At 31.8% G+C, this 23921-nt stretch overlaps 1 protein-coding gene across 2 annotated transcripts in view; it reads right to left on the bottom strand.

Annotated features, from left to right (window-relative positions):
• The window catches only part of LOC149425811 (protein amalgam-like), a 331117-nt gene extending 317322 nt beyond the window's left edge, over positions 1-13795 (bottom strand). For both annotated transcript variants that reach the window (XM_089641737.1, XM_089641745.1), the window contains exon 1: positions 13520-13795. The gene's annotated coding sequence lies outside the window, so the exon portion shown is untranslated. The remainder of the gene's footprint in view (positions 1-13519) is intronic.
• Between the last annotated feature and the right edge of the window lie 10126 nt (positions 13796-23921).

The raw sequence follows: 23921 nt of genomic DNA, 5'->3' as shown, positions 1-23921 counted from the left end.
AACAACTGTTGGATACATTAGCTATTGGTAAAAAGGGTATTCATGGAGCCCATCTATGTGAATGGGTTACTTTTCGGAATCGTTTTGGTGAGCATTGTTACTGGAATGACGTTCCGGGTCTTGTTTTTCTTTTCTCACACAGTACGGGTTTATTAATTTCCAGGTTTATGCTTAATTTTCTATGACGCTCCATAAAGCATTTTCAAGTGTGTGAAAATTTTCAGGGCCTTCTTTGCGGAATGATAAAACTAAAATCATTAGGATTTTTATTTTTTTTATTTTTTTTCATGTTCTCCATAAAACGGTTATACACCAATATATCATGGAGAAGATTACAAATTAAAAAGTTTACAGAGGCAGTTTTACTATTTTGTGACATGTGTTAAAGGATAGTTACTGAATTGTCTGTAGGCGACATTGAAAATGTCGATGGCTAATGCAGAATCGTTAAGCAGTTGAGTTGCTCTGTTTATTAACGCGTTCTGATAGGCAGAAGTCCTCGCTTTCGGAGCATATAAGAGTGCATGGGATCTCCCTCGAGTATAATTGTTAGGGACATAAAAGTTAACCTCTTTCAACATAGGCGGATTGTGTATTGTACCAGAGATTAACTTTTTATTAGTATGAACGTGTTTTATATTAAGTGTTTTATATTAGTATGAACGTAAAAAAACACACTGTACACTGTCGTCATAATGTTTGTAAGTTGATTATTATTTGAGAGATCGCGAATAATGATTTCACTGTTAAATCAAACATCGGTCACGAATAATATTTCAACATCCGAAGCAATAACTCTACGAATGGTAAGTCCGATACGTTGGTTCTATAAGGCAGGATGAAGAATTATCTAAATCAACGCTTTCGTAGATCCCGGAACTCAGTGGCTCGGCCGGCTATTTCCTTCCAAACGGTAGTTTGTTAAACTGTTATTTGTGAATGAAATGCTAGGAATGGAATCATTGCCCAGGAGAAAGTTTTCCGACTATCGATGCTTTTAGTAAAATATTTACTTAACTTCACACCAACTGGCAAAAAGCAAAACAATTTCTATGAACAATATTTTTATATGATCAAAACACCGTTATCATAATTATCTAGGCGAAAACTAGTGTAGTTTCCCGTTTTTTGACAAGAAAAATATTAATCACAAAAGTTTGTCACGATTTTAAATGAAATTGCTTGAATTGCTGAGACGCATTTTATAATATAATATAGCACTTGAAATTTACGTTGAAGCCAATTTGCTTTTCACAAAGAAGGTTGTAAAAAAGTATAAGCAAATCTTTTGCTGTTATTTTAGAAATTTTTTCCGTATTTTTTATACCTGGTATAAAACTTAGGTAAATAACAAATTTTGAATAAAAAAATAATATCGTTAACGCAAAATTCTTCTCTATTCAGTTATATATCACAGCTTTAAGAAATCAAATATTTAACATTAAAACCTATACCATACTATTTACTTTGTATAAACAACAATACATGTAAACAATATATGCCGGAATTATTGCAAAAAAAATAAGTGTAGTTTTCTTTAGTTTTCCAATCTGTTTTGCATTAATCGAATTGACAATTTTTTCTTTTAACGTCGTTCCAGAAACGATATTACTGACCATCTTAAAAAAATACTCACGTCCAAATCTTTGGGAGAGCTAAACAGAAGTTTCCCTGAAAAGGACTTACATAGTTCTAAAATGGATGCAAATACTCAAGCGGTATTAATTCGCGAGACACCTCTCAAAACACCACTACGTTCCCTCTATTAAATATTCATGTCCTATAGTTTGTTTCTTTCAGTTTGGTTATCGTTGCATGTCTCCCCTCAGTTATAGTCAAATAGTCTAACTGAATAACAAACTGATATTATCTCTCTCAATATCGCGATTCGGCTGATATGCAAATGGTATAAATTTCATGGCAGACATTAAACAAACAGCCAATGTACATACCACCAACACTTTGGTACCACGTTACTTTAAACATGCTATAACCGTGCAAAGTTAATGATAAGCGTTACTCAAATGTTAAAATAACTTTGTTTTTAAGGAAAATTGCTAAAACTATTTATTTTGTTTTATTTTCGTTGTAGAAAAGCGTGAGGAAACTTATTGTTAATTGACTAAAATATTATGTGGAATATTCCTAAAATATGAAAGGAATCGTTGGAACATGACTAATGGAAACATAACAGAAAACTTAAGAACATATTTTTGCTACGCGAATTCGTAATAATGTTTTTCGTTTAGACTTGTACTTTTTATCTTAAAATTGTTGAGATATTCGTCTTGTTTTTTTATTTAAATTTTTTGTGAACTTTTTCATTTAATATGAATATTTCCTAGGAAATTGTTCGCAATAACGTAACGTTTTTCACACGGTCTACCAAACGGAGCTAGTTGGGCAACTAAAAATAATTGATACTTATCGATCACGTGTTCAAAATGTGTCGTTAAAAGTATACATACAGAAAAAAATTAAAGATGGAAAATTTGGATCAATATTGGCGGAAAATCGTGGAGCTATGCATGGCAGAATTCGGGATAAAATGTTGCGTAAAGCAGGGTTAAAAAAAGGTAACGGGGTAAAAAGTCAAATTACGCAGCATCGTATTTGAAAGTGAAACTAGTAGAAGGGAAGAGATTGATGAGCGAATGCCAAAGGGTGCGAAGTGGGGTGGGAGTTAACACCTGAAACAAATGAAAAAATGGGAGTATTTGCCTGAAAGCTAAAAAAAGCCGAAGGTTGGCTTAGATTCTTTAAAGTAATTTTTTCCACTTGATTACACTCTCGGTTTGTATTTTTTTAATAAAATATAAGAGGAATATAAAATGAATTCGTATTTAAAATAAAATAGCGAAGTTATTTTTAACACTTTTTCGTATTAAACAACTAAATAATATGAAAAAAACAATATATATATAATATGTTACAAATACAAACAATATATATAACAATATATAATATGTTGTCTTCCTTATTTTGATATTTTAAAATGGAAATTACCTACTATGCAAGCCGTAAATAGTTGCGTTCACTTAAAAAACAATCGTGTCTTTTTTTTCTTTCAACTGTTTGAATGTTTCGGCTTTCTTATATTTGCAACTATACTTTGTATCCTGATGTCCTTGCTTTTGAAACATTTGAGTATTCTTATGAAAAATTGTGGTGTAAATAAAGTTGGCAATTTTCAGTTAATTATCTCACTGTTTTCCCAGAATGGAGTATTTTCAGAAATCACGAATACCGTTAAAAATGTATGGAAAATTTAAATTTTATTTTTCTGATTATGATTATCAATTATTCAAATTAATATTATTCCTATATTTTTTGTTACAACGTCATTATGACGTAGAAACCGTCAATGTTTGGTAAGATGGCTGTCACCACCGTCGCCCGATGTGACGTCAGTGCCGCGCCGCCGAATTCAAGAATAAAAACATGTCGTTTTGGAGGAAAACCATTATAGTACTAATGATAAATATACTCATAATAAAATATGTTTACTGGATGGTTTGGTAAAATCAATAACTTCTTATGTGTGTGAGTGCACCAGTAAAAGCCCTATCATCACTCTTGATCCAAATTTTTTGTGTATAAAATTTTTGAATGTTCGATTTTCGTGTTCACTGTCCATGAATATTAAAAATCGTTAAAATAATATAATATTTATAATGGGCGGGAAGAAGACAACTATTGTGCCACTAAAAAACCCATTAATTTTAAGCTTACAGTCCTATCTGATAATGCTTAGTCTACTAAGAGCGTGTTTAACTAAACTTAACTGCAAAAGGTTATTTGTGAATTGGAATACAATGGCAAAGAAGAAAGGAGAAGTCGAGAAAAATGTGTGAAAATCGATAGTTGATAATATATTCCCAAAATAATAATATTTTTTTTGCAACAGTAAAATATATATTTTTTTAAATATTAAAATCATAAAGAGTGTTTTTGAATAAAAATGGTGCCACAAAATAAGTTTGCTGTGTTTGAAAAAGAAATTTATTAATAGTTTATAATCATTTAACTGCTTTGTACAGCACCGTTAAAGATATACTTAAATTAAAAATAATTGTTCAACATTTTACAAAACGCGTTTATTACTAACCAAGTGATAATTTCGATAATTTATCCCATTTAACTAATTTTTCAAAAAAACACATTTTATTGCAAACAAAGTAGTGATATTACTCAATATTATAGTCTCTCATAAAATGGCTACCCAACTGCTCAAAACTATTTATTTATGTAGGGGTCGTAATTTTGAGAAATTTTAAGCATAATGCTAAATACATTTTAAGGGTGCCCAATTTCTTATATTACCCGCCCGAGCATTTTGCCAGTGTCTTCAAGGCTCCAAGTTTCATAAATATTAAGCCTACTAATTGGGAGAAATATAATCAATTCATAAATTTATTCTTTCCCAAACTGAAAACTCTTCATTATGATGCTCTCTTTGTAAATCGGAAAGTTGTACGGGTTTAGTGCTTACAAAGCAAAATACGAAGAAAAAACTTGTTTCAAACTTTGAAAAGAATCGGATGATTGAATTAGTAGAGAAGGAAACGTTGAAATAGGATGGTTCGATTCAAATAAATTGAGTTAGGGATTTATATTATAATATATTTCTCCGAAAATAAGAATTACGTAATTAAAAATGTTTTTTTTTATTCTCCTCAGATAAAACATAAAAAACTAGACATATAATTAAGTACGTAATTATTCACATCCCTTTAAAATTTTAAGTCTTATATTGGAGACAAATTTTACACAAAAGACGTATATATTTTGTAAACACAAACCATGATACGATAAATCTTAGCCATAAATCAGATTTTTTTTGTGTTCCGTTAGAAACTCTTGAACGATACGCTAGTGGAAAGAAATCTCTTCATGATTAGCATTACTTTCACGATGGACACTGTAACATTAAAATATTCCATTCCATATCTAAAAAAGAGAACAAAATTCCGAGATTATGTATTTTGTTTTTTTTTTTATAAGAAAAAATAATGATAAATGAAATAATATTAGGTATATGAAGAGGTGAACGAAGCAAAAATATTATATTTTTACCTTAATATTATATAGACAGTGACACAGTGCAAAGATTGAAAAGATAACAAAAAAAATTACATCATAACTTCATCACTTTTTAATTTATATTTTAGTAATAAATATTTGAATTGATACATGCTATTAATTACTTCAAAGGTTTTTGGTTTCAAGGTGGATACTCATGATATGTTTCCTAGTAATATCTCATAATATGTGGTAGATATATTCAATATTTACCAGGTGAAGTAGTATTGTATGCACATTGACTAGTTTATAAAATTATAGAAATGACGCCACTTTTAAATTTAGTCAGTGAATCCGAAAAAATGCCGATGAGAATTTAGATAAATATTATTGGCTCTATGAAGAGGACGATTAATTAGGGGATTATATCCTGTATTTTTTGCATAGCGCTGCAAGTCGTGTGCGACAGAAGTACGGTACAGTCAATGTTATTGTTTAAAAAAATCTAAATAATATTCACTACTCGTATTTGCTGCAAAGATTGAACGGTACATTCAAAGATATTGTTGAATTTAGAGGTAATATATTGAATAATTTTGTTTTGAATCCGTTATATTTTATTTATGTACTGTTTATACTATGGATTCCAAATTGGCAAAACATATTCCAGTGTACTACATTACGATTGTACACGAATTACTGAAAACTTTATACGGGTATATATTACATATACATGGGACATAACCAAGCATTTTATATTTATGCTTTATGTGCTTATTAATATTAATATTTGTTATCTACAAAAAGGTCTTTACATTTCGTTTTAGAGATGAAGGATTCGTTGATGAGTACTCAATAGCGTGTTTATTTGTGGTGAATTTCATAGTGTGATATTTAGAAACGTTGATACCTAAACAATTAACTTTTCAATACTTGCAAAACCTATCTAGGTCATTTTGTAACGCCTCACAGTGAGAGAATGAATAACTTTGAATATTTTCACGTCGTCGGCATAAAGTTCGTTTTCGGAATTTTAATAACATTATCTAAGGTCATTTATACAAATGTTGAACAATAGTTGACCTAGGTGGGATCCTTGAGGGACATCGTAAAAACCTCGATAGATTTTGAGAAGATACCGTTGATTACGATTACCTGATGATAGTTACTAATCGTAGGATTTAATCCGTCTAAACAGGTCACCATGTTTACCAAGTAAGACGAGATTTTTCAAAAGAATTGAGTGGATAACGCGATCGAAAGCATTAGAGAAGTATGTATTATATAGTATCAACTTGCTCTTTGTGGTCCATCTTGCTATGCAAGAAGAAATTGTGAAGGGCCCGGTTGAATGTAGTAGACCCATCTCTCATAAATCCGGGCTGGTTCGGAGTAATGGTTGTGGAAATAGCCTAGTATCATTGATCGAAAATATTTTTTTTGGAACTTTGTTTAGAATAGGAAGTTGGGAAATTAGAAGGCAGTTTTTAACGTTATGCTTATTACCGGTTTTGTAGATAGGTGTGATAACATCTGATTTCCACTTGAGAGGAAGCGTTCCTTCTCCACGTGATTTTTTATAGATGGCGTAAACCGGAAAATAGAAATATTAACGTTGCGCGTAAACATTCCGGGTAGCCTATCAATTTCTGGTTCTTTTTTATATTTATGATACAGAAGTATTTTAAGGTGATTTCTTCATTTATTCTAATTAAGAATATTATATAATGTTGTTTAGAGAATCCACTTTATTATAAACATTGTGTGTTGGAAATTCATTTGTAAAGACCGTTAAAAAGTAATCAGGAAACAAGTGTGCAACTTTTTTGGTAAAGTATAATGATAGGTCATGTGTCCCGGTATAGTGGGAGATATTTTTTTGCATCTTAACATAAAACCATTTTTTTTTAATGTTATTATATATATATATCTGATTCCAATTTAGAATTAGCAATTTTGCAATTAAGGCATTATGAGTAAAACTAATTAAACAGTTTGACGGTCTGAGATTTTAGGATGGTAGCAGGGAGAGGAATATTGAATTCAACTATAAAAGATTTATGATGCTTGAATATATATTTAAAGCTTTTTTAATATATACTGGCTATAAATAGAATAATAAGCAATTAAAGATATTAGATGTTTACTCAGCAGCCAAAAGTCTACAAAAGTTTGTATTATGTTGAGTAAGTTGAGTAGTATGTGTCTATTTGAGATTTCAAGAATTTTCATATTGATAATTGAATAAAGAACGAGCTTTTATCAATGATCGGAGGAGTAGGTATGTTCAATTTATAATTGTTGTTTTAAGTGACAGAATTCGTTGTTTTGTCAGAAGCAAAACTACAACATAGCAATTAGTGACTAATGACGTCACTGTTCACGTCCATAGCTTTGGTGAGTTTTTGGGAGACCGAAAAATTAAAACAAAACTACGGAGAATACATAATGATAATCACATTTTAAGGGTGCCCAATTTATTATATTACTCGCCCGAGCATTTTGCCAGTGTCTTCAAGGCTCCAACTTTCAAAAATGTTAAGCCTACTAATTGGGAGAAATGTAATCAATTCATAAATTTATTCTTTCACTTTTTTATTTTTTTCGTTTCTTATTTTAACTCTTAAAATTAACAAAAACAATAAAAAACTACAGTGGTATTTAAGTTAGAAGGTTTAACAAAAAAAACATTAAAATGAACAGAAATATTCATAATATTTCAAGGTTCATTTCCAAGTTCTGTAAAGGTTCTATTCAAGTTCTGTTATTATATAATTATTATTGATCAGTTGTTTAACATAACCGAAATAATAACAGTACTTGAATAGAAATTTTAATATAATTGTTCAAATTCTATAAAAAAAAAAATTAGCCCTCAGAAGAACCCGGTTCTAAAAATTCTGCTTTTTTATAAATTTTTATTTTATTTCTCTTTGTAAGTTTACTTGTACGCAAAGCCCCTGAGCTACGTAATATAAAATAACACTTAAATTTGTTATCCTTCTTACTAATTCTACCCATTATCGCCTTTAAATCCGTTAAACTTCTCAATGGAAATCCTTTGTATGACGATTAGCGAAGAAGAAAATCATTATCAAATAAATACTTCTGCGAAGCTCTCAGATTAAATCTTTTTTTGATTAACGTGAAAGAAAAACATTAAATCAGTATTCTGAAATAGGGGTAACTAATGGTTGAGGGATAAATCAGGTAGGTAAATAAGGGTTTTAAGGATTATCCACAGGGTTAAAAAAAACCCTTTTCATACTGTAGGCAAATATTTTTGCGCTATCAACCTTAAAATAGACTTAACCAAGATTATTTTTTTAACCCATTGATCACACGATGTAGATTAATTCCCAAGAAATCTGGTAGACATTAATCTGTGTAATCTTATTAAAAATAGGAATAAAGAAGACGAAAATTCAATGAGTAAGCGGGGTTAGAAGTTCCATTTCCATAAAGCTGTACATAAAAATAATTCAAAATAAATGGGTGAGTAACTTTACGCGCGATAACTAGTATGTTGACTTAACTGCTTTCTCGATTTTCGCGCATGTCCAATATTCTGGACTGGGACGATTAAGTGGATATTTGGGATAAATTCATCGCATTATGAAAGATCACCATTCTGTATGGAGACCTCGCTTGAAATGGCTTCTTGAGACCATATCTGAATAGTTCTCACACTAGACACTCCCCAACCATCCTCACCTCTCCTCCTCACCTCTTTCCCTACCCATTCCTTTCTAACTCACAAGGCACCCTAATTTTGGTGATGCGACAGAGTAAAGAGCAGTTGAAACTCTTCTGCAGTAATCACATACAAATTATATTATCAAACATAATCAACTAATTTCGGTTGTCTGTGTAGTGCATTAGTACTGCATGAAATTCTTTTCAAAAAACTCTAATTTTCTTTGAAATAAAGTGTCATGTGTGAATAATTCAGAAAAAAAATTAAGCAGGTAGGTACTATGTACATTTAATATAATTTTTTTTACATTTTTAAGACATTTCGAAATCGGAACTGATTTGTCAAAATTTCTGACTATGCGGTAATTTTTATGAGTCTGAACTAGTTTAAAAAATGACAACGTTTATTTAAATTACACTGTTTTTAAATTTGAATGCAGATATGAGCATTCCAAAATTAATATTACAACGCAATAACGAACTATAAACAGGTTTGCTTCATCAAACACCCTTAACTAAATTAATTTTTTCGAAATCGGAACTGATTTGTCAAAATTTCTTACTATGCGGTAATTTTTATGAGTCTGAACTAGTTTAAAAAATGACAACGTTTATTTAAATTACACTGTTTTTAAATTTGAATGCAGATACAAGCATTCCAGAATTAATATTACAACGCAATAACGAACTATAAACAGGTTTGCTTCATCAAACACCCTTAACTAAATTAATCTCGAATAAAGCTGTAGTTTAGGGTTGGCTTAAGTTTTCGTTCTACGCTTGACATGAATATCGTAAAAATACTGTCAGGTCCTATCATTTAAGTTCCTACCAAGGATTATGCTGGTAATACAGAACTGGGCCTGAGGGGTTAAACACAAAATTCAAAGTTATTTTTTCTGTTAATGCAGATTCCAATGTTTTTAACTCAAAAATAGACATATTTTTACGAGTAGTAGGTATCAGAAGCTCATTCACCAGGGTTAATGCAGATCCTTAGCCGTAAAACAATTAAAAAATATGAGAAGACTTACTTATAAAAAGGGTAACAGTCAGACATACTCAGAAAAGTACCTTCAAACTATCGGTATCGAATGAGAAGAACAAAGATAATGACCAAGAATCAGATTTGAAACATTGATTGAAATGGCAGCTGTATTAAATTTGGTAACCATATTTGAATTGCCAGATACTTTCAATCCTCTCTTCATCCCATCTCTTTCCCCTCCTCACTTCCTTCAGTCTCAAATCTTTCCCAAAATCGAGATGCCGTAGTTCCATTAGCTCCGGTGAGTTGGGACTCTTGCGTGGTAATCCCATTTACAACTTCGGTAATTTTAACTCTTAACAGGTACATGTCACAAAGCCACTGCCATCCATATAAAGTTTATCATTATGTAGATAAGTCCTGTTGTAACTCCACCGTTTGGCATTTCATCTATCTGCAAATTTGTTTATACGTTCCGTTTTCGGTTTTATAAATCTGCTGTATAAACTTTATTATTCAAGCAAGACTTAATTAGATATGCATCCACTTTATTATTCAAGTAAGCCTTACTTTGAATTGGTGACTAACTTTGACTAAATAGTTGAACGATTGAAGATTTAAACTGATTCTCGTTTCCGAAAATCTGTTGCATCTACTTTGTTATTCAAGTAAGCATTACTTCGATTAGATGGCTAACTACGTATAACTTGGTGGCTAAGTTTGACTAGATGGCTAACTTTTACTAAGTGGCTTACTTTGACTGAGTTATTATAGTACCTGTGTGTACCTGCCTGAAGAATCAGCGACGTTTCTTTGAGAGGCAAATTGTATAATTGATCACTAGAAAAAAAAGAAATGGAGATAAAAATATATGATTTATATTAAGTACCTAGATACAAATCTTCTGATTTCAGAGAAAATTTTCATTTTTATTGACAAAATAACAGAAAAATAGAAATATTTTTGCTTGACTCGAGCACTCCTGTTAACAAATGTGTTTTAACTGGAATTCGACTTGTTGAAACAGATGGAATTAATTGAAATGAAATTGGTACATAATTAAAACTTATAATGTAATGATAAAATGGTTGTTGTCTATGAAGCACGTGAGTACCTTTGAAGGAAATAGGGATGCTTCGAAATGATCATTTGATGAACACCAAAAAAGTTTCAGAACCAACGTTATATAACTAATTGGTAAACGCCATTAAATAATATCTTTCTCCCTAATAATGTTACTTATTTAAGAGTGATTCACTGTTTGACCGTAGTGGAATATAACAATTCAGAATTGAATAAATGCTTGAAATAGCTTTAGCAAGATTGATTGACCAGATACAAATAGCGAGTTAATTCTACTTTTTTCCTTACAATTCTCTCTTCAATATACCTACTTCAGTATCACAACTTCTCCAAATGATTATGCAAAAAAATCAATATTACTGGCATCTGGGACGCTTAAAAAAATAATTGCATGTTTTAATGGGAAGAAAAAAACACATTATTACGAGTAGCAACAATGTAAAACAACTGAACTGGCAATACATAGAAAGATTTATGGAAGACGCATAAAAATAAGGCTGTGTCCTACATAGCTTCAGAAATTATGTTGCTGGTAGGAGTTCTATTTCTGTGTGTTTTATTCAGGGCTGCATTGAGTTTAATTAATATAAATAATTCACAGCTGTTGTAAGGAATATTAAAGTTAAAAAATATATTCCTATTTAAACTGAATAGAATGAAGTCGATATCTTGCTGGACAGGGCGTTCGGCGGGAAATATGATGGATTCGGTTCGAATATAGCAGCGAATACTTACATCCTCTCCTCTAAATTTCTTGTGCTAAGTGAAAATTTAAAAGAGACTACAATAAATTTACAGTTTATAGCCCGTTGAAAAAATGCTTGAGACGCCTCGTGACAAGGGTTTTATAAATCGATGAGTGCGTAATATTTGCGGCTTTAGTGGTATAATAGTCACACTTGACCTTGACGGATCACAGGCTTGATTCCCACTGAAGTTTTTTTTCCTTATTCAGTGTTTTTATTGGTTTTTACAGTTTTTAGGTGTGTTAAAACCATCAAGCTTGGCACATGACCGTGTTATGGTGGTGCTAGTAGTGCTGGATAAATTGCCATTCATTTTTCAACTCAACTTAACCAGTCTGGGTGTTGTAATTTGTGAGTAGTAGTTGCAAAAAGATCTATAATGAAGCTTTTTTGATAATCAAATATTAAAATAACTACATTAAAACAGTACAGAACAAACAGAGGTATAATAGATTCTGTCAGTATCACCCTGGTCGAAGATCGCTATTCAGACTCTAAAAGTTGCTTGTCTATCGTAATGTCTTTATTCGTGTTAGTTTACCATATCTAAATAGACAGTTAGGTACTTCCGAACCTTCATCTTCCCCATTTCCTTATTTTCCCCACTACCTTGAGCCTTTCGAAATATCCCGTTTTGGGATGCAATAGTCTAACTGGTTCCGGACAGTTAGGAACAGTTGGAATTCTTATGCGGTATATTCACAAAAACAACTATTAATTATCACGCTGCAATAGGCATGTGGAAGAGCTTAAAATGCCTTGCCTGTTTTGTTACAATTTCATTGTTCTCATTATATTCATAAATCGACTTGCAAATATTCCTCCGTTATGTTTATTATCCTGCGTTATGTTACGTTCCTCTTCAATGACCTGATTCAAGATCTTACTCCCAGGGACATCCCCAAATTTTTCTTCCATCCACTTGCGCAACACCTTTTCTTACACTCTTTTCTCTTGTATCTTAACTCCGTCTAACCGATCATAGAATATAAGCTTTTCCAACCTAAGTTTTATAAAAAAAGGCAAAGTGGTGGAAATCGTAAATAGAATCATTATGTTACATTCTTTTGATAAATATGAAGAAATAGAAGGCAAAGAAGTCATCGGACACGAAAAATTGCATTACAATGTTGTTGTGTGTGAAATTCATAATGAGACCTGTACATTTTGAAGATTCCTGGAATAAAAAAATTACTCTAAATAAAATTCTTTTAAGACCTGACCATAGATTGGATATAATCCAGTATTACCTGTCCAAAGAAAAATACTTCATTCAAACATAATATCTACAAGGAATTTGACATGTTGAAATATTTGTAGAACTTTTCAATATGCTAATAGTATACTAGTTTACAGTTAATTTTATTTAGTCAATAAATTTAGGCAAAGTTGTTAATAATTTGTCGTGTTCATTATCCACGAAATTTCTTTTGCGTGCTTAGAAATGTCTTGCCGTGTTGAACAAATGATTACAAAAAAAATATTTCCCGGTTTTCATTAGTAATGTAACATTAGCTTTTACTTGATTCTATAAAATTACAACGACACATAAACACAGTGTAATACTTATCACGCAAATAAATAATTAGTCTGAATTATTCCTAGCACGAGTTATTTGCAGTAGCTACTTAGTTGAGGAAACGCTTTTTTCGTTTTGTTAGCGTTTTTAGAAACCGTTAATGTACCTACAAATGTTATCAATATAATAAAATATTAAATTAAAAAATTGGTTGAACAAAGATTTTTTAATTTTGGAGATTTTGAACACGCTTCACCTTTTGAAAACTTCACATTCAAGTAAAATCAAGCATATTCATATTCATTTACGTAGAAGAATAACCAATTTGGTAGTGTTAGGTTTATCTAGACATATATAACTGAGATGAGTAAAATTCATAAAATCTGAAAGAAAAATGTTCCCATATTCCTGAAAAAAGATATCAAAGGTTTGTTATATTCTAAACGTAAAGTGAAGTCTACTTACAAAATATATAATCAAAGAATATTCAAAACATTTCACCACTCAACACATAATAAATTGCACTCACTCGGTAGAAAAGTTTTATATCACTTAAATAATAATCTGTCGTTCATAAATCGCACTGGCCACAATAAATACAATCCAAAATTGGCTGTCGATATTCGACAAATTAAAAACAATTTTCACCACGATTTCGCGCGCGCAGAGTCGCAAGTACCTATATTCGTATTAAGTTTTTACGAAAAGGGGTTTTTGTCGAACACAGAACGTCTGACTCCGGTGAATGGTAGAGCTTAACTAGAGAATGCCGGGAGACGCATGCGCGGTGGGAGCTCCAGCCCCAGTGCCTTTCCGCCTACCCACCCCTCCGCCCCCAGGAACCTCCATCCCCGTCTAACTACAATCAAATGGCAGGATTGTGGATTGTGCAAAGTTCGGGCAGACCAAGATATGATTGGGGAATTTTAAACTTGTAAGTACGGAGTGCTTTACAGGGTGCTTTATGGGATTTGTTAATGATACGATGTTTTGAAATATGCTATCGCCTTATTTGTCTCTTTAGTATCTTTTTCAACTATTGCCAAGTTTTTTATGGTTCCGTAGTCTTTTAAATTGTCTGGGAAAGACTAAATAGTTAAGATTCAGTTAAAACGTTAGTATGTGGTGAAAAGATTGTGAAATTTGTTTGTGTATGCGCCATGTTACAGTGTTGTCACTGCATGTAAAATTGTAACGTATTTAAAAAAAAATTAAAACTCTCTTGTTTTAGCAAACACTACTCATTTTTTCTATTTTTTTTTTGTTGTTATAGAAATATAAAACTCCGAAAAAGAAAAGACTCTTGTATAGAATTGATGTTATGCTCATGGAAAGTGATGTTTACATGATATATTTTTGTTATTTTAAGTATATTTTTTAATATGTAATTTAAGATATATTTACTAAAATATGCATATTGTTTTAAGGCTTAACAAACGATAAGAAAAATAATTATTTCTTCAAGAAACTGCATTTCATTATACAACACATTGAATGTTACTTTGTTTGTTTGTTAAACGCAGGTATTTTTATCCTATTTAACAAATTCTCGAAAATTAGTTCGTTATTTTTTAACTCATCTTCAACTCAAAGTATTGTTGTTTTGTAAAATATTCCGTAAACGCCCTTTTTATATTTAATCATTGAAGACAATATTAGCGATTTCTAAACAAAAATCTGAAACAGAAAAATCAGGAAAGGATACGGTCACATCTAGTACTCGAACCCAGGGCCCTTGCCTTGCCGGGGCACTATCGCTAATATTGTCTTCAATAATTAAATATTAAAATTTGAGGTTTTACTCAATAAAGTTATTCCAAAAAATAAAAATAAAACCCTTTATAAAGTTTGCGGAAGTTCGGGCTAATCTTTTTACAGAATTAGCGCAGTAGCCAGAATTTGTAACAAAACTAGTATTAAGTTTTAATGAAATGCATTAAGTTTAGCGGGTTAGGAGCGCCAGGGAAGTTTTCCGTTTGCACTCCACAGAACTCGGGATACAAACTACCAACTTATTCAACCTTTCTGTATAACGATCCCTGCACAAGAGAACTACGGTAATGATATCGTTGTTCATATTGTGATCTACATTCTAAACGCTTATTTTAAGTGGTAAAAACTTAAGTAAATGAGTTTCGCTCATTTTCTACTTATATTACGTTGGTCAAAAGAAGACTTTAAAATATCTAATTGCTCATTATAAACCTAACAAAACACATATGTATGGAGTCATTACTAGTAATGAGAAAGCAAAATTGCTTATAATTATATTTAACCCATGTCAATAAAGCAAAGTATAAGTAATTTTTATGCTGGACAGTACTGTTGTGATAGACACTGATGATCAACGCAACGCGACGTATTCCCCTCAAACCAAATTTTAAGACGTTTCTTTACAATTCCACCAATATCTTGTCTAAGATAAAAGTGGTTCCAAATTAATGTATGTGTTAAAAATGTATTCATTTCCAGCCACAAATAGATGTGTTTTTCGAATACGTTAGAAATATAACCTTTTTCGGCTTATTTAGGTACAATTTCCATCAGCTTAAAAATCATAGAAATGATTTATCTATTTAATTTTTTCACTTATATTGGACACACTTATATTATAATAATGTAATTATTTTCTATTTGTTTTATCACCATATTGCATAAGTTCACTACACATAAAATATTTGTACCATCTTTCATTTTCAGCTGTTATGTGCAATAAAGATACTAAACTCACCTTAATATAAAAGCAAAGTCTCACTCTAGCATTGTCTCGACACAGGAATATCATAGTGAGACAGATATCGAAAAACAACTGTAAAAAATAAATAAATTATATAGCTGAATAAAAATATAAATAAAATAAAATAATAAAAGCCTTAGGAAAAAAATTGTAAAGAGTTTTGCGAAAATTCTATTGTGTTCTGTTAATAACTTCACCTTAACAGCATTAAGGTTTCCTTCACGGCTTCTGTCATATCTTGGGATACTGCGTGATACGGACCTCTATAAGAAGACGTCGGAAGAAACCTAGTTTTTTTTAATTTTATTTTTTTATTGTAATATAAGGAATATAGATACATAAATATTTTACAATATTACATTTTAGATTATCATTGGTTTTTTACCTTATCAGAAAAGAAAAGTTCTTATTCCTAATAATAAGCCACTATTCTTACATAAGTTTTATGTTATAATAATATTTTTGTACGGAAAATTAAATTTTTTAATGTAATGTTCAATTGAATTTTTTCATTTATTTGTTCTGATTGGTTGACAATACAGCGCAGTTCAAAAGGGAGATTATTGTAGTTTTTTTATGGCTTGGTAAATATAATGGTTTTGGATTTGTGTTGTTTTAAAATTAGGTGTAATAAATTTGTTTCCATTTCCCATTAGTTTGTAAAATTCTTGTTATTCTTTGTTATTTTTTTCTTTGCACATTTTATAATGGAAGCTTGCTTAAATATGTCGTTGAAATTTGGTACTGGAAACAATTTAAAAAGTGATGCTGTGGAGAAGGTAGATTTTTTTTTACGGAAAAACCGTTGAACCCCGGGACAGAACCACGTTGCATTTTTGATATTATATATTTGTACAACTTCGGGCGGATTGGTTAGTTCAAAAAATTCTAGTTTATTTTCTGTGTACTGATTTTTTGTGATATATATATTTTTTTATTTTGATTTTTTCAACTAGATTCTTTCCGACATTCGCGAAGAAATCATTAAATGCATTTGCTCCTTTTTTAGATTCCTCAATACAGTTTATTATATTATTGTATTATTTTTATTTTCTGCTTATTTTCCAAGATTTAATTTTGTCCAAACTCTCTTACTGTCGTTTTTAGGCTGGCCGCATACATACGTTTTTCGTATTCGATTTCCGAATTCGTTTTCCGTATTCGGACATCCGAATGCACGGAATCAGTAGAAAATACATTAACTGCCGCACACGTTCGTTTTAGTTCCAAACGGAACAAATTACCTACGCACGTTCCGAATGCGAGCCGGCGCGTTCGGAGAAACCGAATGGAAAAAACCTAATGACGTCATGTGGAACGCAGCTATTGCATACAGTTTGTTTGTGCCGACGCAAACGTACGGAAATTTCCGTTCGTAATTCAGTGTTGCCAACGGATCTTGACCTAATATCGCCGTTTCTCATACATAAGGTAGCGTAAAGTAGCCGAATTTGCTGTTAGGTGGGACATGTTTAAAATTGATGTTTTTACGTGAAAATTAAAATTTCATGGGGGGGGGGGGTGGCTAGAGAATTTCGGGACATGTTTAAAATTGATGTTTTTGAAGTAGCTTAATTGGCGACCAGTCGCCTTTTAGATTTTTTCGGCGCCGATTCTCGCTCTGAGTAGCCTAAATGGCGATATATTGCCCTTGTTGGCAACACTGGTACTGACGTTTATACATTCCGAATGTTTAATTTTAGGTATGTCTAGTTGTTTTTTCTTTAGTTTCTTCGTTAAGTCTTTGAACAACACAAGTTTGTGTGTTATCTATGGTTTGATTTTACGAAATTTTGCCGAGTTTCCTTTATGAATACATTTTTTGAGTCGTTTATGTAATTCGTTTATTTTAAAATATTTTACGGCACCTTTTGACGTCATCATTTCAGAGTTTATTTTATTTATTTATTTATATATATATATATATATATTACAAACAATACAAAACAAAATGAACCTTTGTCTGTCCAAATGGGAAAGATTCCCGTTTCAAGACAGCCAAATTGTGTATTTAGTACATAATATTCTTACAGTGGAATAGCGATGCTGTCAAAACAAATTTTGAGAACATTGTTGATTGCATTCGAAGTGACAGGATGGTTTCTTTATCCTTGAAAGACTTTCAAAGATGTAATTTATTACCAGGGTCAATTTGGATAACATTAGTAATTGCATTCAGAACAGATGAATGGTTTCTTTCGGGACATCACAAGTCTGAGATTCTTTCCAGGGAATTTTGAAGAACATTTACAATTGTATAGTTAGAATTTCCACATTTATAAATCAGTATAAGACATATGAATCCTCAAGAACTATATTTTAAGAATTTCTAAGGTGATAGAAATTACACATTATTAGACCAGAATATATGCCGTATGACATATGAATTTTCAATTTTAAAATTTCGAATCTTTATTTATTAAATGGCTAGTCATTATTATACAGTAATTGAAATGAAACCGCGCAAAAGATTCGCAAATTTAAATTTAAATAATAACAACAATGAAGATCAAGTATTAGGAACAAAAATAACACCTAGGTATGACACCTAGGTATTTGATGCTATCGACACATTCTAAGATAGTACAATTACAAGTGGTTCGGTCGTTACAGTGGTGTATAATAATGTTGTCTATTTCTTTTGGTTTTCCTGCTTGTGTTGCACTGAAATGGATGAATTTGGTTTTATGTAGGTTGAGAGTGAGGATATTAATCAGAATTTTTTAACGTTGATGTGGTCTATACAAGATTTAATCGACCCTTTTTCTCGTGTGGGACTGTTAATTGTCTGTATGAACCCATTTTCCGTAAGCAGACAAAGATAATCTACGGATTGACGGTGGTAAACAGGAATCGTATTAATATTTGAATCGCCTAAAGTTATTTGCCGTTCAAATTGTTTTGAACTATTGATGATTGATTGTAGAGAATTCAAAAAAGTGTCAATATTTTTGAAAGAGGGTGATCTGTAGATTGCGAATATGCATAAGTTATTGTTTAATACAATTTTCATACATTTTGCTTGTGGTAGTAAAATTTCGTCAACTTGTGCATGTAGACCGTCTCTAGTGTAAATTACTTTTCCACTGGATTTATTCAAATTTATGTTAGTGTGATGTTCAGAATAATTGTGAAATACTTTTGAGGTGAACTCTGATTTATCCAGCATTCCGTTTAAATTATGACATCAAAGGAGTTATTGAATTGATCTAGAAAAATTAGGAAATCGTTAAGTTTAGATATGCTCCTTATGTTCTGATGTGTCTTATGTGACTGTAAGAGCCCCAATTATAGTTTTTTATTTTATTCAGATTATCAATAATATTCATGTTACAGAAAATACCTGAATGGTTACAGATATCAGAGGGTAACTCAAACATAATAAAAGGTTAGATATATGTGTAATAGCGAACAGTGTACCAATAACATATTATTAAAATTAAAATCTATTATTATCCAGCATTCAGATAAAATTATGACATAGAATGAGGTAATAAATTGATGGAGAAAATTTAGGAAATCGTCAGGTTTAGATATGCTCCTTTATTTTTTTATTTTTTTTTTATTTATTTAATACATGTTACATTGTTTTGAAATTTACATAAAGTAGATATAATGAATCACCATACTAGGCGGCTGCCTGTTTCATGGTGACCAATTGAATGTAATTACTTTGTATAAAAATGAAATCTAGTGTAAACATATGAAATTAGTAACTATAGATGAAGCTAAAATTTTGGAAAAATTGTAATAAAAAGTAGAAGATAGAAATTAGGAAGGAGAAAGAAGTAAATTAGCATTAGATTGTAAAAATGTACATAATTATATATATATAATTTTTAATATGTGTGCATGCAAGCACACATGTGTATATAGCAGCAGACATACCTATATACATATAACAACACATATATACATACACCCATATGACGCATCCTCACGCATATAAACAATATATACACCTCTATCTGAGTACTTGGAATAGGCTACTAACACTATAACAATCACACATCAAAAAATCCCCGAGCGCTTTCCTGAAACTGTCTGCAAAAACTGTATTTGGCTATTGATTTTATTTCTAACGTTAAATTATTGAATAGTTTTGGAGCAAAAAAGTTAAATTGTCTTTGTGCCATTGAGGTTTTTATTGGGGGAATATTATAATTGGATTTGTTGGAATATCTTGTATTATGGGTCGATTCAAAAATATTTTTTTTCGTATGTTTGAATTTATATTCTGATGTATCATTCTTAGACTGTAAGAGACCCAATTATAGTTTTTTTTTAAATTTTACACCGATCATCAATAATATTTATCATATAGAAAATACCAGAATGGTTACCAATATTACAAGTTAACTGAAATATAATTAAATGTTAGATCTATTTGGAATAGCGAACAGTGTACCAATAACCTATTATTAAAATTAAGAAGTAGTTGCATAGTTAGGTGAGTATGTAAATAAATTGAAAGTGATTTGATAATATAATACTGAATGTTTAAAGTCATTGAAATATCGTAATAACAATTTATTTTATGTAAATGGTAATAAAATACTAAGTATAAATGAGCGATACGGGAAGTGCTCGTACCTACTTTGTGTAGTGAAATATTTAATAAACGCTAATCGTTTTAAAACTTGGTTAGTAATATAAAGGAGACTGATTAATTCGATGCCTCGCCGAGTTATTGGTTTATTGCATATAATTGGAAACGAGCGAGACGGAGCATAACTAAGTATTGTTATTATTTCAATAATAGTATCACAAAGTTGCAAGCTTGTCTTCATCCGATATCCAGATTGCATTAGTACCCGTATCTCGTCTAATAAACACAAGACCGGCCTTCGACAACGTGAATCGAAAACCTTTGGTTTTCGCTACTTGCCTCGTTTTCCAAAATAATTGTTTGCCACGAAATGTTAGTTGCTCGGAAACGTAGATCCTCAAAATCGGTCCAGCAATTCCAATGTTTGCGGTATTTAGTTTGTCTTCTATATTCGGGTTGTTTTTGTTGTATGATTTCACATCCTCTATCAGCTGTTCTTTAGCTATATTCGATTTGAGTTTGACTGTTATTTCTCGAGGATGAATATTATTTTTTTTTTGCTGCAGGATGAAAAGCGTCTATTTTTTTGATTTGGATGATAGACATAGTTTTTTGGCAAATGTTGAAAATTTCGTCTTGAAGTATTTCTCCTTTGTTTTCCGGGATGCCTCTGATTTCTAAGTTGTTGGCCTTTAGAGCCCACTCCTGGATTTCAAGACAGTTCTCCAGCATATTAATCCTGGCTTCCAAGATGTCATTTTGTTTACTTTCGAGATTAGACGTCTTATCCAAGACTAGCCCTTAGTCGTCGGTCCTTTATTGTTTATTTTTTTGACTGCCTTCAAATGTTCGTTACCGCTGATTGTCTCCGCTGAAACTCCCGCTACAGGTGTCTTCGTATTTTGCATTGTTTACATTTGAGTAGACCCCGCTTTTCAGAGTGAGTCTATAGTAACTGTTCTCCATGGTACGATATCGATATCGATGCGATATGTTATATCCAACCATGATTTTACTTAATTTAGTCAGCATTGAGTTAACACAATGCATGCCAACTTTTTGAGATAATTATTAACGGTTGCTAGAAATTCATCTAAGTTTCGATCTAGACTTCTAATGTTCATGTGTAGAATTAGTGGGTTGTAGTTGAGGTCGTTTTAGTGGAGATAGTATTTTCCAAAACTGTTATTTATTTTCTCGCATGTTATTTTTTTGCCTAGTGCATTATATAAGAAGTCAGACATTTTTATTCGTAGTCGATCCTTTCTCTTGATTTGAAGTTTACACTTGGCAAAAATGTGGTCCCCCGAACAATGGGGGCATATCGATGGAATTGTAAGCATCTGGAGGCTGTGTGCATGAAATTGCAGCAAGGGTAGCATTGTGTTAATGGATCATAATCCTTTCTTTTAACTCTTTGGTACTGAATGTTTAGTTTTCCTAGTGCTAATAAACTTCTTTGCGTTTTCCCGCTGGATTGGTTGGTGAAGTATGACGTTGATTTACCCTGGAATTTTATATTTTATTTTAGTTATGAGATTTTTTTTCTTCATTTTTCTATAATATGTTTTGAATTCGTTCGTTTTGTGTGAATATCTCGCTGACTATTTCCTCTTCCGGTAGGTTTGATTTGAGTCATTTAATCATAAACTAAGGTTTTTTCTGTTTAATTTCCTTAACTTCCAAGTTGTAGTAATTTTTTTTATTTCTTCAGTAAGAGTGCTGGCGTATTATTTTTATGGGCATGATATGATATTTTTTTTTACGTAAACCATCAACTCATATTTTTATTTGGTTTAATTTTATATCTTTCTCGATCTTGTTGCTTATTTCTTTAGCTTTTGTTGTTTTCTTAGAAGATGAGAATATTATTGAGAACCTCTCTTCTTGCGTACTTCCTTCATTGTTTGATGGTAGCACTTGCGCATAAGATGGTGTTTTATTTTTATTTTTTTCGACAATTTGTTCTATCTTTTTGATAAGTTCTTTGTGATTTTTTTTTCTGTAGTTGGACGATTTCTTTTTGGAATTCCATTTTTTAACATTTACTCTTCTAGTGTATCATACGTATCCAGACCTCCAGAATTTTGCAAGAGAATTCATATTTACGCAAAAATCACAAGAACACTCAAACCCCGAAACCGCTTGATACCGTGTCGCCGACACATTTTGAAATCTTTACATCAAAATAAATAAAAATAACTCAATCAAATGATGTACTATATGTGATTAATCAAGATAATTACATAGAAATATAATAGCAGAACCTGAAACAAATCTAAAAATAACCATGCACCACCTCACTCGGAGCCACCAACCTACGAAGTAACCTCCGCTAAGGAAGCAACCCAGTATTTACGTGGACCCCCCTCCCTACCACCCGGATGGAATTCCATGATGGCCGCCAAACTTTCGACCAATCACAGCATGGCATATCCCTGTGAGATTCTTATCAAACACTGATAACGAAATTCAATGCGACTATTTGTGATAACATCAAACTCAATTTACAGGAAAATGATAAAAGATTCAACCACGGAATAAATACCAACATCAAGAAATAATTATATGCTAATATGATGACATAAAAAATCATACCTAAATATGTTTGTTACTCTTTGGGAAATGTTCAAACCAAAGATATTTAACTTCAAACCCAATATGAAAATTTGTATAATTTATAAAACAATAAATAAACGAGACTGGGGGAGATAGTTTTGGTAGATTGAACTGACTTGGTTAAAGGTATCATATTAAAATATAACTTTCCTCTCAACAAGATAATTGCAGAGAGGAAAAATTCCTAACCATTTTACTCCTCACGAAAGAGGATAGAACGCCTCCGAGAGGGTTCGATTTGAAATCGTTCTATAAATAGAGAATCGAATTCCATACAAAGTCAGTTCGACAACTACCTCTGAAAGGGAATCCTCTTTCCTGAAAAACCATCTCCAAGTCTCCAAAGTCTCAAGAAATATTTTCAAGTGTTTTTATTCAGTAGTAAATTCAGTTTTTACCAGTAATAAATAGTTTTCGTCAGCTCAGATCTGGAAAATAATTCCTCTCTGATCGTGGCTTTAAACTCCACCACAAACCTCTACAGCATCTACCAAGACTGAAAACGCTGACAAGTGTACCCAGCTACCTTCGTATCTACAGTTATTGTACGGACGGTATATTGTCTCGTACATTTGGTCCTTCGAGCCGGATCTATACACACGTCTTCAGTCTCACCTAAAGTGAAGATGCCGTCACTTCGCAGCGGCCGTAAAGCCTCAACATCATCCGAGACCAGCCGGAACCGAAGCCAGCCTATCAACGCTGGTCAAGAAGAACCTGTTACTGAGAACCCCCAAGAGCCCGATACACCTTCTGAGTCAACTGAAGACTCCCTTCAAATGCTACGCCGAGAAATGCGCATTCGGGAGGAGCAACATACTAAACAAATCGCAGAACTACAATCGGCCCCGAACGCAGCAACACGTCAAACTACTACCCAACCGATGCACAACTTAAACGCACCTGAAGCAACTTCAAATGTACCCCCGAGCCCAGCAGCTAACATCACCATATCAGGACAA

The sequence above is a fragment of the Hesperophylax consimilis genome, chromosome 2 (genome assembly GCF_061612785.1).
Source record: "Hesperophylax consimilis isolate HC1 chromosome 2, BYU_Hcon_1.0, whole genome shotgun sequence".
NCBI lineage: Eukaryota > Metazoa > Arthropoda > Insecta > Trichoptera > Limnephilidae > Hesperophylax > Hesperophylax consimilis.
This window is presented reverse-complemented; position numbering and strand designations above follow the sequence as displayed.